Source organism: Danio rerio, chromosome 4 (genome assembly GCF_052040795.2).
Source record: "Danio rerio strain M-AB ecotype USA chromosome 4, GRCz13ab, whole genome shotgun sequence".
Lineage (NCBI taxonomy): Eukaryota > Metazoa > Chordata > Actinopteri > Cypriniformes > Danionidae > Danio > Danio rerio.
In genome coordinates, this window is record NC_141024.2 from 22,157,848 (window position 1) to 22,175,737 (window position 17,890).

A 17,890-nucleotide genomic window follows, 5' to 3' on the forward strand; every position below is an offset into this window, starting at 1 on the left:
CATTATGCCACCCTTATGCTGTTGACTAAACTTAGCTCTTGAATATCTTTTAAGACATCCAGCAAGGTGAGTTCATCTGTTGGCATGTCATCGTATTTTCTTCATAACCACACTGACCGGCTCATATTATTGCCTCATTTTATCATCAGATGACCCAACAATCTCTTGCTCCACGCATCGTTGGGTGTATCACCTTACCAGTTTGTGGACTGTATTTACGTAACTGGCTGATTAATCAGCAGTATCTGGGAGTAGGTCTGATGTTTAACTAACAGAGCTCTGGATTTGATTGTTTACTTGTGTGTTGACTCACCAAATGATTCAAAGTCAAAATACAGAACAGCCATTTAAGTCAAACAATATCATGCAAACAGCTCCCAGGGTTCACACTTTTTTGATGAATGATGAGAGAATTACAGAGAAAGAGTGACTTAAATAACTGCTCATTACAACCGAGGTATGCAGAAGACAATCTCTGAACGCACAACGCATCCAACCTTGAGACGGAAGACCACACCGGGTGCCACTTCTGTCAGCTAAGAACAGGAAACTGAGCCTAAAATTCACACAGACTCACTACAATTGGACAATAGAACATTGGAAAAAAATTGCCTGGTCTGATGAGTCTCGATTTCTGCTGTGACATTCGCATACCTGACAACATTTCCGGGGAGTCTCCTGTAAATCAGACCCACCTCCCAGTTTGTCATTTCTCCCAGAAAACTCCTAGAATTTTACCCCTGGTCCTCCGTTATTAACGAGTAACAACCCCGGATCACCGACTATTCACATGGCAGCCGGTGGATGGTGGACAGACCAGGCACCACTTCCAGTCGCTCTGCACCAACCACCACTTTTTGGTTTTTGCAGCCCCTGTAAAGTCTCTGAACTCTCTTCCCTCCAGGTATACATTCGGATGGTAGGGTCAGAATTTGGCATCAACAACATGAAAGCATGGACCCTTCCTGCCTTGTATCAACGGTTCAGGCTGGTGGTGGTGCTGTAATGGTGTGGGGGATATTCTCCTGGCACACTTTGGGTCCATTAGTACCAACTAAGCATCAGGTCAATGCCACAGCCTACCTGAGTATTGTTGCTGACCATGTTCATCCCTTTATGACCACTGTGTAAGAATCTTCTGATGCTACTTGCAGCAGGATAACACGCCATGTCATAAAGCGTGAACCTGTAGCAATTTCATGATGCTATCATGTCAATATGGACTAAAATCTCGGAGGAATATTTCCATTACCTTGTTGAATATTTATCACAAAGGATTAAGGCAGTTCTGAAGGCAAAATGGGGTCCAACCCAGTACTAGTAAGGTGTCCCTAAAAAAGTAGCTGGTAAGTGTATTTATAATGCATATAAATCTTTCTAATTGTTAGTCTGTTTTCCGACTGTTGTGTGTAGCTTTCTTGTAACACAGCTTTAAAAAGCTGAATACATTGTAAATACAGCCTCATGGCTCTTTGTTTAGCATGCAGCTGTGTTTTCCAGTCACATCACTGTCACTTAGATTACACTCTGAAACTGTTTTTGTCTGGGGTAAACATTGTTTGATGGTGTATTTGAGTTCTCTCAAAAACTTTCCTCCACTGATTGACTTTAAAACCTAATAAAACTTTTACTTTGGAGAACATTTGCTAATGTTGTGGGATCTGCATAGCCATTAACGAAGAACTTTTATGAGCAGTGCTGGTTAAAGCAAATATCTGTATTAATATTGTTTATACTTGCAAGTTATATTTTCCCTAATGTGCTTTAAACTATAACTCACCACACACCGTATGTGACTTAATAATCCCTCAAATCATCAGGATTTTCTGCTATTACTTACAAAATAATGAGAAAGTAAGACTAAAGGTATTTGCCCACTGAAGTCTGAAAGTTTTGTATGTGTTTTTGCGTATTCATACCTGAAAAACAACAGACCATCTTGCACACAGTTTGATGCGCATTAATTAATACATTATAAAAGAATAGCACAACAAATAGATTGTAGTTGATTCAAGCAGTGATCCTCTAAAAAAGGAAACATGAAATATTAAAGGAAATACTGTAGAACTCTAGCATCTGCCTAACAATGCCATACGAACCAGAAAGGCCCTAACAAATAGATGATTACAAGAAGCATACAGAATCATGCTAAGAAAGATTTAGAACAGCAACAAGAACACTCATATTAACATAAGAAATGTGTATGAACCACCTAGCGAGAGTGTTGGGGAAACTTACTTTGAAAGAAATACATTACAATATTGAGTTACATCCAAAAAATAACTAGTTGTGTTACTGGATTACTTTTTTGGAAAGTAATGCATTACGTTACTTTTGAGTTAAGTTTGCTTAACGTTTATTACCTGGCTGAGGCTTGATCTCTTTCGCAACTTGCAGGGCTTTTTTCTTGGGGAGCTCTGCAATTAACAACACACTGTATAACCTTAATTTAACTTAAAAAAATAATAATAATGTAGGTTAATGTTATCTTGTGAGAACTTCCTGAGCTCTGAGCTAAACATTCCAATTGATGAAAGTTTAAAGGGCCATGAAACTCCCCTCTTTCACTTAAAGTGTTTCAGTTGAAGTCTGGAGCACTGTGAGCAGGAGTGGGGGTGACAGGCAGAGCAGGAGAAAAGGAAGGGTTTTTGTCAGTTGGCTCACCAGTTCAAGATGAAAAAAATTCGATACAAAATGTGGGGAGATGCATAATTTTATAGTTTACTAAGTTAAAATGCAATAAATAAACAGTAAGTAAACTAATGTGGTTACATATATGATAAGCTGTTTTTAATTTCATTTAATACACACCCACAATTTGTTATATCATTATAAAGATAATCATGTATATATAAACGCAGTACAGCAGGTCTCTTTCCCTATCTATTCCAACCATTAGCCTTGCCGGTAATCTGGAGGATTTTAAACATGTGCGAACACAGCATCACTGATATAGGTGATGTGTCTGAATGGTAACAAACTCAACTGAAAAAGACAATTCTCCAATTCTCGTACAGCTCTCGCGACAAAAATGCTTGCTGCACACAAATAGCTTGGCTGTATCAGTGGCCCTGACAGAATTGCGGAGAAAGCCATGCAACAAACTCCGTGGATCATGGAAACAAACACATACAAGCCTTCATGAGTCATACAGTCTCATAGCTTGGCAGGTCTGTGGTCTGTCTATATTAGTCTGTCATCAGAAATCAGTCATGAATAATTAAGAAGTAGGGTCTTCTCATAGGATAAGAAAACTCAGCTCTGAATGATAATGAGAAACCGACGTGTCATCACTCCACTAGCAGATGCGCACTACGTCACAGATTTTGATCCTGCTGTCCGAAATTTATTTTAACACCAGAAGATGAAATTAGCTGACAAAAGCTTAAAATTATAAATTTTTCCCCACAGTAAAAGCTAACAGGTGCTAACGCTGTCTTAACTGATACTCAACACACACAAATCTATCAAAATCTCAAAAAAAGTACTCCAGGGTGTAGCTTTTGAACCTTTAAAGTTATGTGTTTGCTGCTTTGGTACTTTTTGTCTTATTAGTGAAGTAAAATCATTGCCCATTGAGACAATTCCCTTTTCCTTTTCTTCCATTTCTTTAGATTAATGAAAAAAAACTTCCATTGCAGAAATGTAAGGCTCTGCCATCTTGGTTAAATATTATTACTAACTTTTTAAAAAGTAATTTGTTGCATTACTCATTAATTAGAAAACTCATAATATTACATAACTAGTAATGGGTTTCCCCAACACTGCCTAGCAATGACTTACTATTCACCCAAACTCCTTTGTAGTCACATCTTTCGGTACCTTTATACACTTTTAACATATAACAACGTGCTAACAATCATCCACCATTGCCATAGCAAGCCAACAAAAATATATGGTTACTTCAGTAAACCTTAAATAATTTCTCATTGTGTCATCCATGTGTGGGAATTTTATTTTAATGATCTATTTTAATGATCTAAGTGCATGGTCTCGAAAACAGCGCAGGTGAACTGCATGTCTAAATCCACTTTTGCTATTTTAAGGACGGAAAATGTGACTTCAATCAGAGTCTCATATCCCATTTACTTAAAACGGTGGGCTCCCCGTGGCGGATTCACTATTTACATGACATAATTTTAAGTGGAAATATTGCTTCACTAGCAAGGAAACTGATCTGCCCATGCACAAGGTTAAAGTGTAACAGCAGACCATCTAAGGAACAAGCTGGAGGTGTGGGAAAAAAAACTAATGTTATGTTATATTTACATTAAGTATATATATATATATATATATATATATATATATATATATATATATATATATATATATATATATATATATATATATATATATATATATATATATATATATATACATACAGTATATAACACAATTAATATATATTCTAATATTGTGTCTATTCTATTCTAATATCTATTAGAATGTAATCATTTAATTTTTCATATTTAAATATATTTTCTGCCTTTAAATAATTAACTAATTTATTTTCCTTGGCCTAGTCCCTTTATTCATTAGGGGTCGCCACAGTGGAATGAACCGCCATCTTATCCAGCATATGTTTTATACAGTGGATGCCCTTGCAGCTGCAACCCATTACTAGTAAACACCCATACACACTCACACATATACACTACGACCAGTTTAGTTTATTAAATTCACCTATACCAGTCTTCGGACTGTGGGGGAAACCAGAGCATCCGGAGGAAACCGGAGCCAACATGCAAATTCCACACAAAAATACCAACTGACCCAACTGGGACTCTAACCAGCGACCTTCTTGCTGCGAGACGACAGTGCTAACCACTGAGCCACTGTGTAGCCCCATCTATTATAATTAAATCAGTTAATTATTCATATTTAAATGTATTTGTCTGCAGCTGTGCATCCCTGTGTGAGTAATAAGCAACATGCACACGTTTTGGACCCGCCTATCGTTTTGGACCCCAACTAATCAATAAAGAATACACTCTCTCTCTCTCTCTCTCTCTCTCTCTCTCTCTCTCTCTCTCTATATATATATATATATATATATATATATATATATATATATATATATATATATATATATATATATATATATATATATATATATATAATTTTTTTTCAATATATATATAACATTGAACCCCAAAGTCAATGTCACATAGTTTTATTTTATTTAACAAAGCGGTGTATTTCAGTTGCTTCAAAATAGCAATGCATCAACTTTGTGCCATACTGTGTGCCAACTATATCAAAAACACTTGCATCGTGCCTGGCACTGCATTGCGCTGGGTATATGATAGGCCCTGAAAACACCTCTGCCATTATGCTGTGTTCCTGTGCCACAATCTCAATTCGAACCGATCTGAGTGTTTCACTATAACTCCGATGGAAATACCCTGCCTTTGATCTTGTCAGGGATGTGAGAGCAATATGGCAATATGACACAAAGATGCCAACTCCATTTAAACCCTCCACGGATATAATGTCTGAAGGCACAACATTTAATCTTAATTATTTTATTTCCAATTAAGCCAACACACTGTATAGCTCTCCTAATAGAGGAACAACCTATATAACGAGCAAAGTTCACTTCTTATGTAAATGAATGTGTAGTTGCAAACAGTTCCTCCGATTCAAATGAATTCAGCCACTAAATCTATTTGATATACTGCATGTAAATCATCCACAGTTACACGTACAGGCATGGAAATCAGATGATCATTGTATTTATACATGTGCGTTGGCTTCAGTCAGTTACAGAAAGTTCTGCTTCTCACTATTAGCATCCCAATCTGGAAATGTCACATGTTACGACATCACAGCTGTGAGTTCAGCTGTCTGTTTGTTTGTCTGCATTTTTGGCTCAAGTTCCTCATCTCATTTCAGTTCAGTCTGGGTTGTATTCTCATATTTGAAACTCACTTTTCTATTTAATTCAGACACAATTTGCCCACAAGAAACTTTAGATGCATTTTTAGATGTGGGCACATTAGTAGAATGTCTATAGTCATAAGTGTCACACTCAAGTGACTTTTTAGTATGGTATTAGCATTATGGACTTGAACTCATAGCAAATTTAAGGAAAACATTTGCGCTATTGCTAATTCACAATCACATTGAATATGACTCAATGTTTCTGGAAAATATACAAATAGCAGTAAATGTGATCATTAACGTATCTATAGAATTAGGAAAAAAAATATTGTGCTAATGCAAGTTTGCAATGAAACTATAAACCAGTATTAAATTCTATTTAAATGGTCACACCAAAAAAAAAGGTAGACAAAATAAACCAAACATAGGTGGTGATTATGAAAAAAGCAGAAATTAGATTTTAAATCGTATTGGTCAATACAATAGTTAAACTTCAAAAGACAAGTTTAATGATCAGTAGGTGGCGTTTTTGAAAAAGCAGAATTCCTAAACCGATGCAGAATTCATAAAAATTCATAAATATTTGTCTTGGTGTTCAATAGCCTTTATATAACTTAAAGAGCCCCTATTATGGGTTTTTGAAAAGGATTTTCTATGCAGTGTGTAACACAGCACTGTGAATGAAAACATCCAGCTGATGGTTAAATCTGAAAGTGCAGCATGTTTAAAACTGTTGATTCTTTACCGAAATAGCTGACTCAGAGTTGAATAATTAAATCGAGTTGGGTTCGGATCTTTGCTTGAACGCATCGATGTTAATATGGTTCATCACCAAATAAGTACCGGTTCCGGTAAAATGTGAACACGCTTTCCCTTCAGGCACTAGCCGAGCTCGGGGGCATCACAGGACTGATCATGACACGAAGATGACGATCGCTGACAGATGGAGATTCGACTGCGAGGAATAAAGGGTTAAGGTTCATTTTCACAACAACACTACAGTATAGCCAACCATGTGCTTTGTTTGGTCCTGTCGTTTTTCTGATTTTTAATACAGTAACCTACGCTGCGGGATTCACTGGCTGTTTCCTATTAAAGGATGGAGTAGCAGAGACTATTGGGTGGGACTTTGTCAGTAATTGTCAAGGGGGTCACACTAGAAGCGCTGCTTGGCGACATGACACGTAGTGCCACGCAGCGGCATGCATTTCAGAATTCTAAACATAGGTTATTATCAGGGTACACACACCAGAGCCACAAGTCGGCGGCTGTCTGCGGCGCCTAGCCACGACTCAGAACACTGTTCATATTTCTTCCTGAATAGTTTCATGTTGATTATCGTGAGCGTCTGGTGTGCGATACTTTTAACTGTCATGTGTGTGCCGTGTTGCTGCTTTACAGTTCATATGGAGCAGCTTTTTCTTCCTCGATCCTAACATGTAATTGTAATTAAAATCATCTCGTTTTGTGTAGTTTGCAAAATATGTTTAATGGTGTCTAATACAGTAAGTTGTAATGGCCCCATGCGGTTTGTAATCACTTATCTATTATAGATCAGTGCTTGTACTGTATCTCTCAGGTTAAACATTTATGGGCTTTTCACATATTGTTTTCGAAAGCATGTTGAAAACATGACGCTTGCTTCTTCATTTAGAGATTTAAATGTGTTTCTGAACTCACGATCCTGTTGGCCACTATTAGCTGTTCCTTACACGTGGCATGGTCAATTTTCAAAATAGTTCAACTTTTGCCACTGTGTGGATTAATTCTGAATGCGTGTCGCTGTTATTATTTGGGGTTGGGTTTAAGAATATATGCTGGAGTTTAACTGCATTGCTTTACTGCATTCCTGCATTGGGCTCTCACATACTCTCTGGCTGCCACTTCATAGCCATAATGGGCATTTCTCTCTGTCTCACGCTGAACGCAGTTGACCAATCACAACAGACTGGGTCATCAGACAAATCAGCTCAGATTAGCTTCGCACTAAGGAGGGGTTTGGGAACAAGTGAATAGCTGAACGAATCATATAGGAGTCGCTGGGATAATTAAATAAAAACAAATGCATTTAAGACAATAAAAGTGTTTTTTGACCTTGCATACATATCAGCCTGTTGTTGAAGACCCCAAAACCAATATATGATCTTTTTTAATGCAAAATAGGGGCTATTTTCTACTATAGAGCTGAATGGATCTAAAAACAATTACTACATGAGCCTAGTATGGCATAGCACGATTACAAAACATTCTCGGCATGGAATTCTAGGCACGTTTAGGCAGCCGTGCTGGTAGAGAGTGTGTGTGCATGGCCACTCTGTTGCCAGTGTGCCAGTTTCTTCATAGCTGACTAAACAGAAGCATGTTATCATTATTTTTTTATTATTATTTAATGAAGCAAATTTGCAGTCCCAAAAACCGAAATGTCTGACCCTCATATTTATAGCTGTTTACATTACACTTGCATTACCAATGCAACACATATGTATTACATTGCAGAGTTAACTGAAGAAACTGAGAAACTATATTGAAGTGGCTAAGCAAACAGAAACATTCTGCGTAAAAGTGGAAAAGTAGCTAATTACATAATTGATGTTATTACATCCTACATCATGAATAGTACAAAACATGACAAAATCACAGCTCTAAGGCCATTTTATTACCCATCACTCACACACAGCTCTTCCAGAAACTCCTAAACCTCCTCAGATTTCTATAGTAAGATTATTTAATCATTTTCCTTCGGCTAAGTCATTTTATCAGGGGTCGCCACAGCAAAATGAACCACCAATTATTCCCGTATTTGTTTTACACAGTGATATATATATATATATATATATATATATATATATATATATATATATATATATATATATATATATATATATATAATTTTTTTTTTTTTTTTTTTTTTTTTTTAAATCAAGAACAGTTGGCAATCTTGCTTTGGCTTGAAAGACAACTGAAGATCTCAATAGCCAGACGTGCCACTGTATGCTATTGAGCTAATCTGTATGGAGCCATCAATGCTAACTGCTGTCCCATTGGCTAGACCTTTGCCAAAATGACCTCAGAGGCCGAGGGACAGCTAGAGCATGAGTGATTGAGTGATCAAACGTTGATCCCCACTCAGACAACAGCTGAGTCTTAGCCTAGGACAGAAATAGGGGCCCTTTCTTCACTTAGCAGCATTTAAAGCTAGTACAATTAATGACAGTCTCTACAGACTAAATAAACATTCATCGCCACCCAAATAGTCTGTAATTGACTGGCAACTTTCCATATGTGCTTTGAATGAAAGGCGATGCGGTCATGCCGCTGAAGCACCCTCTGAATTGGTAATTGGAACTACATTAGCGCCTATGCTAACACATGCTATGTTTATTCTACACACACGGTACAGTTTTGTGGCCTGCCGATTAAATAATCAAGCCCTACTGTGGATGTTATTTTATTGTTCATCAGCTGAATTTCAGGTAAATTCTAGTGTGGACTGATCCAGTGGTGTAAAGTATCAAATAACAAATACTCAAATTACTGTAATTGAGTAGTCTTTCCTCAGGAACTGTACTTTACTAAGTCGTTTTAAAATGTACTTACTTTCCCTAGATTACATTTTTAGGTCAGTTTCTGTGCTTTTTACTCCACTACTTTCCTTTATCCTGCAGTCACTACTTTATTTATTTATTTATTTTTTGTCTATGAGGATTGGCTGAGTAGAAAATCAGTCCTCTACAAATCAAATCACACATAGAAAGTAAATCGCACACATACTGACCTACTACCTTAACACATGGGTGCTTTATATGCAGCAAACCGCTTGAAAGAATTAAAAGTTTACAAGGATATATCCAAAATCTTTACATGCAGTGACCAAGAGACTGTTTAGATGCATGTCACTGATGAAAAGATGATTGATGCTACTGAATAATGACTGAAATCACCAAATTTACTTAACAAACAATCACTATATGCATGACAGAATGTTACGTTTACACATTCATGCACAAATTGCATGTCAATGACTTTTACAGCTTAATACTTACTCGCTACTCTTGAGTACTTTTAAAACAGCACATTTTTACCCATACTCTGAGTAATATTTACAACAAATACTTTTACTTTACTTGCACTACGTTTTTGGGCAAGTAATGGGCTTTTTTTACTTGTGTATGATTTTTCAGTACTCTTTCCACCATTGGACTGCTCATTATCTGAACAATGCACTGCCACCATTTTCAGACTATGTAAAGTTAAAGAAGAGTCAATTGCTAACAATGATTCAATAATAAAACAACTTTAAATTACTCAAATTATTGAGTTTTCAATACTATTAAATTTTTTTTCTCTTAAATGCTTGTCTGAATGATTCATAAATACACATTTATTAAGCCTAGTATTGAAACAGTTTGGATCACAGATGTTCTTCAATTTTGTCTATCTTAAACATGGGCAGTAAAGACCATTTGTGGTAAAAGGACATTTGCATTTGCAAGGTACACATGTAAATGGGTATTTTGAGCCGAATGTTCACAGACTTGTTCTCTAGACACCAGAGGCTTATATTACATGCAATTTGACCTTTTAAAATGTTCTCGCTTTAGTTACTGTTTTTGATATGCACATCCCTTTAGCATTAGAAATAAAGGCTGGGTGATATTGCAAAAAATTATTATGATATCATATCATTCAGTCTCAATAACTATTGAATATTTTTTAACAATCCATTTAGGAACTAGCATTTTTGTTTTTTGTTAAACCAATTTATGTTTAATGTTTAACAACATTACTAGGGCAAGTAGTTTTAATAGTCAAAAATATCTAATCTATATAATAAAATAAACGTAAGAGTTAAAGAGACTCTGAAAATGGGAAAAATAATGTTACAAAGTGTGTGCAGTGGTAAGGTGTAAATACTGAACAATCAAAGCAAATTTTGAGGTTTGATTAATAATGACACAGTGAACCTCAAACTCTGTCAACAAAACAAATTGTAATAATTAAATTTGAGCTTTCAAGTAAATGAACCAGCCATCATTTTTCAAATACACACTACAACATTACAAATTGTGTAGTTGAAGGACTACATTACCCCTATGCTAAAAACTCTTTCAGATGGGGAGCTAGTGGCTGGGATGCACAAGAAAAGAAACCAAAAAGCTACTATGGCAATAATCTTACATCCTTTTTTTATTTACAATCTCCTCACTGCTGCTAGCCACGGCGCTTATTTTGGCATGTGTTGTTATTCTGAGCTAAAGTTACAAGCGCGAGCTTTCCTTCACCATTTTCAATGTGCTTTGCACTCTCACTCCCCTGCTGTCTTACTGTAACTAGGTGACCATCAACCGTTTTCTCCAAGGATGACAAATGGACAAACCACTGCTGCAGCTCTGATTCAAGCTTTTGGAGAAAAGTGAAAAGCACTGCAGTGTTTGGATGCGCTGTGTTCGTCTAAGGTAGTTAATATGCCGTTATTACTGAAATGTGTATATTCCATACATTTGGTTAGTTCTACTTACATGAATTGCGGTGCACTTGCGTCATTTGGAAAAGTTCAGATGTATTTCAACTAGGTGTACCTGGAAAATGCTGTGTGTCACGTGCGTGCAACTTGCACACCATGTGCATGTTGTGCAAGTTGCAAATAAATTGGAGATGACAAACTTACACCCTTATTGGCATTGCTTCCAAAATGCAAGCTCAGCAGCCACAATTTAATAGAACTAGCGATTCATACCGAAACTTTATATCCAACTTTTTTTTTATCATTATTGAGAATAATGTACAGTCAATAAATACCAATATCGTTTTTATCACCCAGCCCCATTCAATATAACTGACCAATTTCAGTCCAAGCTAAAGAGTTAAAACGTGTGCTGTTAAAATAGGATGCAGTTAGCAACTATTTAGCTATAAACATCTGAATTCAATTTAAAAGGAATAGCCTCAATTTTCTTTTAGCCACCCTCATGTTGTTCCAAAGCTACAGTATGACTAAGGAAATTTGATAATGTGATTATAAATTGAGAAATTATCCACTAACCCACACAGTCAAATTCTTTGAGACAATGCTAATGCTATGCCTGAATTACATTAAGCATTCTGACACATTTCTGAATGTGGGGTGTATAATAAAAATCAAGCATGCATAGCTGGAAGTGTTTTCATTCATGTACTTCTATAAGGTATGCTTCAGGCCTAACTCTGCAGGCACACATTTTTCCCAAGGTGGCAAAAATAAAAGTAACAGTCTAAAATGCAGACATGGACATAATTACATTGTTTCATTGAGCTAGCTATAGTCTTTATCTTGACACAGCAGTAATAGTCTTGCAAATAGTCTTTTTAGGGTATAAAATGGAGGTTTTTGCTCCACAGCGTCTTTTCAGCAAGGCTGTTTTTGTCAGTGGATGATGGTGCAAACAACATTGACATGTAGTTCAGCACATTTCTGATGAGGAAGTACTTATGCCCACTCATTGCCATGGCTACTGTGGCTTACGTAACCACTTTGAGAGCACAGTGGGCAAAATGTGAACCAGCAGTCACATTTTCATTAGCAGTCATTGGTGGATTTACTTAAATGGTGCATGCAAAGACAGCAGCAATTTGCGAAATCTAATAAACTTCTACTTAACGCTGCCTTATATATCAACAATGGCCATTTTGCACATTAGTGTATTCCTGTGTTATCGGCTTGGGATGATAAGTGGCACCAGTGCAGGGTTTCAGTCTCTTTTGCTGAAGAGCTCTTGAGCTCCTCTGATTACTGCTACTTATTATCTCGAGGGAAGATAGGCGGCCATTTTTATGTATGTTTTGGTAAAAAGCTCCTTGCAGCATCAGTCGGTGTCTCTCGGTGGTCAGTGTGCATTAAAGCGCAAGATCAAGCTCACGTGTTGCTAATCAGGAAAATGCACAATGCTATATTGACATCGTTCTTTTCTCTTCAAAACAAACTGCTGTGTTTACGCTGACAAAATCAAGCTAAAATTTAAAAACAGTATCACAGAAAGGTTTCCTTCGGATGGTAAAGACCATCAAACTGTCATTTTTTGGTGATGGTTAATAAGCAATTGTTAGGGCTTTGCCATCTTTAGCAAGAAAATCGGCCTTAAAGGTGCCATAGAGTGCATTATTTATGTGTTCTTATGCTAAATTGTCCTCTAATATCTACATTATAGGTATGTAGCTTAGGTAAGTTTAAAAAAAGTTATCCAGAAATGATTTTCAATAGTTATTTAACACCAGAGAAATTACCCCCCAGAATGAAAAGCATGGTTTTTAGCTTATTTGTAATATGCTTATTTCATGCAGCCGCCATTTTCAAACATGAAAGCGAGGCTGTGGTGGGAAGAAACCCGGAAGTGTAGGATCATCACTGTAAACATTCCAACAACATGCTGTGGACTACAAACCTCCAGTTGTTGCTGCGATTTTAAAATGCAGATATAGTGTAAAAATTACTTTAATATTATTCAGTTAGGTTTAATTTAATCAATTAATAGGATATTAGACATTAAACAAAATCACAATGTCTTTAAGAGTGTCCTCCTAGGCTTCAGTTCATGGCACCAGGTAAACACTGTGGGGACGCTTCCCTGCTTCAGCCTATAACCCGGTGAGCGATAAAACAATACAGTCCTCTGTAGCACACCCTTATGTTGTTTGTAAACGTGTTGTCCTAGTACTGAAGTTTTATAAATTGTGCATACATTTAAGTGCTGCAGAGCATGTTCTTAAACACCGCTTATTTGTCATAGTATTCACCAATTCTCAACAGAAATGACTGTGATTGGCTGTGAAGGTCATCAGTTCACCGCTCGTCATTGAGTACAAACACAGATACACGGACACTGAAGCGTTTAAAGCTGCAAAGATCAGTCAATTGCTTGTCTGTGTTTGTACTCGGTGAAGTGTGGTGAACTGATGACCTTCACGGCCAATCACAGTCATTTCTGTTGAGCACTGGTGAGTACTATGACAAATCAGCGGTGTTGTGTTCAACAGCGCCTTCATTCATTCATTAATTTTCTTGTCGGCTTAGTTCCTTTATTAATCCGGGGTCGCCACAGCGGAATGAACTGCCAATTTTTTCCAGCTAGTTTTTACGCAGCGGATGCCCTTCCAGCCGCAACCCATTTCTGGGAAACATCCACACACACACTCATACAATAAGGACAGTTTAGCCCACCCAATTCACCTGTACCGCATGTTTTTGGACTGTGGGGGAAACCAGAGCACCCGGATGAAACCCATGTGAACGCAGGGAGAACATGCAAACTCCAGACAGAAACGCCAACTGAGCCGAGTCTCGAAGCAGCGACCCAGTGAACTTCTTGCTGTGAGGTGACAGCACTACCTACTGCACCACTGCTTCGACCTACAGCGCCTTAATGTTGGCAGGAAATTGATGTTTTTTTTTAGTTCAGTATTGAAATTCAGCATTGTGAAACGTTTAATATTCTGAAAGAATCAGTTCATTAACTTGGGTTTGATAAATGGCTTCTAAAATGTGTGCTTGGAAAAGAAAACGTTTCCTAACTAGTGCTAACTAGTGCCATTTTCCTTAACTTAGCTGAAAATGAGGTCTGATATCCCTTTTTATTTTCACTTTCCATTCAGAACTGACTCTTGGGTCACTTGGATAAATTTGTGTCACTTTCTCTTCGCTGATAAGATATCCACCCAGGTGCAAAACGTTCCTATGTGATTAAGGCAATCATTCTGAGTTTTTTTCTCACCGCAGCCTCGATTTTGCTTTTTAAATGGTGGCCGCAAGGAATCAGATAGTGGTGAATATTAATGAACTCTGCCCTCTCTCTCATGCACACACACGCACGCACACAGTGAGATACTCTGAAATACACACGTGCAAAATAATAATACTTACTGCATACTTTCTACTTAAATTTGAACAAACTAAGTATATGCCTTGTCAAATGGCAATAGTTTCATCTAAAGTGGAGAAATACACACACGACTGTACATCCAGATACAGCTCCAATGTAATCGCTTAATTTCCTGATGAATGGTGCGGGGCCTAATTACCAACACTGATGAGAGGAGGTGCACACTCTGACGCAACGGTGTCATGAAAACCACCTCTCACTTAACATCAGCAAAACCAAGGAGCTGGCGGTGGATTTCAAGAGAGAGAAAAGAGAACACGCTCCCATCACCATCAACAGGACACCAGGGTCAGCACTTTCAAGTTTCTTGGAGTCCACATCGCTGAAGATCTGACATGGACTGCTCGCAAAGATGCAGTGTTGAGAAAGGCACAACAATGTCTCTTCTTCCTCAGGTGGTTTAGGAGGTTTGGAATGAGCCCCAACGTTCATTCTACACCTGCATTGTGCAGAGCATCCTGACTGGCTGCATCACCCCTTGGTATAGAAAAAGCGCCAGCAGCAATCGCAAAGGTCTACATAGGGTTGTGTGACCTGCTGGCCACGTAGTAGAAGGTGAGCTTCCCTCTCTTCGGGACATCTACACCAAACGGTGCATAAGAAAAGCCAAGAGAATCATCAGTGACTCCAGCCACCCATGCCATGGACTCTTCTTTCTACTACCCTCAGGCAGACGGTTCTGCAGCATCCACTTACGCACCAGCCAACTGAGGGAAAGTTTCTTCCCACAGACTATCAGGCTAATGAACACTTCACACACCTCACACAAACTCTTTCCATACCCCTCACTGTATACCATCAAGATGTAGCATGCACAGAACTTTAACCGAATCCTTATATAAAACATTATTGCCTACAATAATTTTCCACCGACAGTCAAACTATGTGTACACTTTTTTGACTGTGTACTTGTCTATCTGTGTCTACATGTGTGTAATGTGTGTTTTTCTTTACGTATTTGTTGACTTTCACATATTTATTGTTGTTTACATATTTATTGTAAGCATTGCTGGTATATTGTTTTGTTTTTTAAGTACTCTGTATTTTGCACTGTCAGGAGCCAGCGCCTAAACTTTTTACTCATCATAGTACATGTGCTGCTGATGATGTGACAATAAAAGTGATTTCATTTAAAGAGGTTTACGTTAGAAGCAAGAGATTTATCTGTAGACACACAGACAACATTTAGTCAATAAAATATTGCAGAAAATGCATTAACATCTACATAAACATGAATTTTCTAAAGTTTATTACTATTCTTTCACTTGAGAAAATTCACATTAAGAGCTAAGAGATATGACACGATGCATAAACTTGCACTAATCACTTATAGTTAGCACTTCACTCATGAATCAGTTGCCTCATGAAAAATACATGCAATAAATTATACAAATATATGTTAAACTAACATAAACACATTTAAACAGACCATATGCCTCTTCGAGGTGGCGCTGAATAAATGTATAAACCATATATCCTGCATTTGGCATTTTTTTGCACTGTAAACAGATGATGGCCGCCTGCTTTATAGAAAGATCATTCACTCCTCCTGCCTCTTCCGTTTTAAAATTAAGAGTCCCACATGCTTATTAAGTTAAAAACAAGCTAAAAATAACATATATATATATATATATATATATATATATATATATATATATATATATATATATATATATATATATATATATATATATATATATATAGGGGGGAAATATCATTGTAGTAATGTCACTAGGAAACTTTGTAGCCAATCAAACGCAACCTCAGGTATGCATATTATTTATCCAGTGTGCAATGTAACAGTTGGTGTTTTGTTCCGATTGACCTGTTTATCACCAGGATTTTACAGGCACAGGATTTACATGGGAATAAAAAACACTGGAGTTTGAGGCTCACAATATGTCATTTCGATGAACTGAACTCTTATTATTCAGCTATGCCTAGATACACTGCAAAAAATGCTTTTCTTGCTTAGATTTTTTGTCTTGTTTCTAGTCTAAATATCTAAAATTTCTTATATCAAGAAGCATTTTCTAAACAAGCCAAACATATTGTCTTGTTTTGAGAAATAATATGCCAATATTAACTGAGTGCCAATGGCGTAAGCAAATAAATCTTGTTTTTTCTTTTGACGTAAGATTATTTTGCTTACCCCATTGGCAGATTATTTTGCTTGTTTTAAGGAAAAACTCACTTAATATTGGCATATTATTTCTCAAAACAAGACAAGACGATACGTTTTGCTTGTCTAGAAAACTCTTCTTGATTTAGGAATTTTTTGATATTTGGACTAGAAACAAGACAAAAAATCTAAGTAAGAAAAGCATTTTTTGCAGTGTATATCCCAATTTTTATTCTAAGAAGCCTTTAAAAAGTGATGCTTTATAGACATTGGACTGTTTTCTAATTGAAAGCGACACTGCAGAGCTCACGCAATGCAATTATCAGATGCTTTTTTCATTGTTGTACTTGTTTTTACGATTTATTGGGAGAAGCACGTATCAAACACAGTGCACTAAACACAGTTCACAGCGGAATGGGCTGCTCAGGTACTTCAGTGAGAATGAGAAGAATGAAAAACAACTTTGCTGCGAGTATATTGGGTATTTATGATCTCTATGAGATGAAGAGAGTCAAGAGGTCAGTGCACAGGAAATGCATTCTCCTTCTCACAACCAGATGTCATTCTCTGTAACAAATCTCTTGTGTCAAACAGCTTACAATTACATGGTTTATTACCTCACAATGTTCTTGGCTACCCTGAAAAGAAATCTTATGTTTTATTTTTGTAAAATATTAAAAAAATGCTTAAAGGGATAGTTCACCCAAAAATGAAAATTCTGTCATCATTTTCTCACCCTCTACTTGTTCTAATCTTATGTTTCTGAAGAAAAATCTTGGAAACTTGTAATCATTGACCAATTTTTTCTTTAATGATGAATATCAGTGGTTACAAATTTCCAACATTCTTCGAAATATCTTCCTTAGTGTTTAACTGAAAAAAGACACCCATAAAGGTATGGAACCACATGAGCGTGAGTAAATGATGAGTTATTTTTAATTTTTGAATGAAACCATCCTTTTAAAAAGTTACA

At 36.9% G+C, this 17,890-nt stretch overlaps 1 long non-coding RNA gene across 6 annotated transcripts in view; it reads right to left on the reverse strand.

Annotated features, from left to right (window-relative positions):
• The window catches only part of LOC137491398 (uncharacterized), a 56,291-nt gene that overhangs the window by 3,253 nt on the left and 35,148 nt on the right, over nucleotides 1–17,890 (reverse strand). The gene's annotated exons all lie outside the window — the stretch shown is intronic.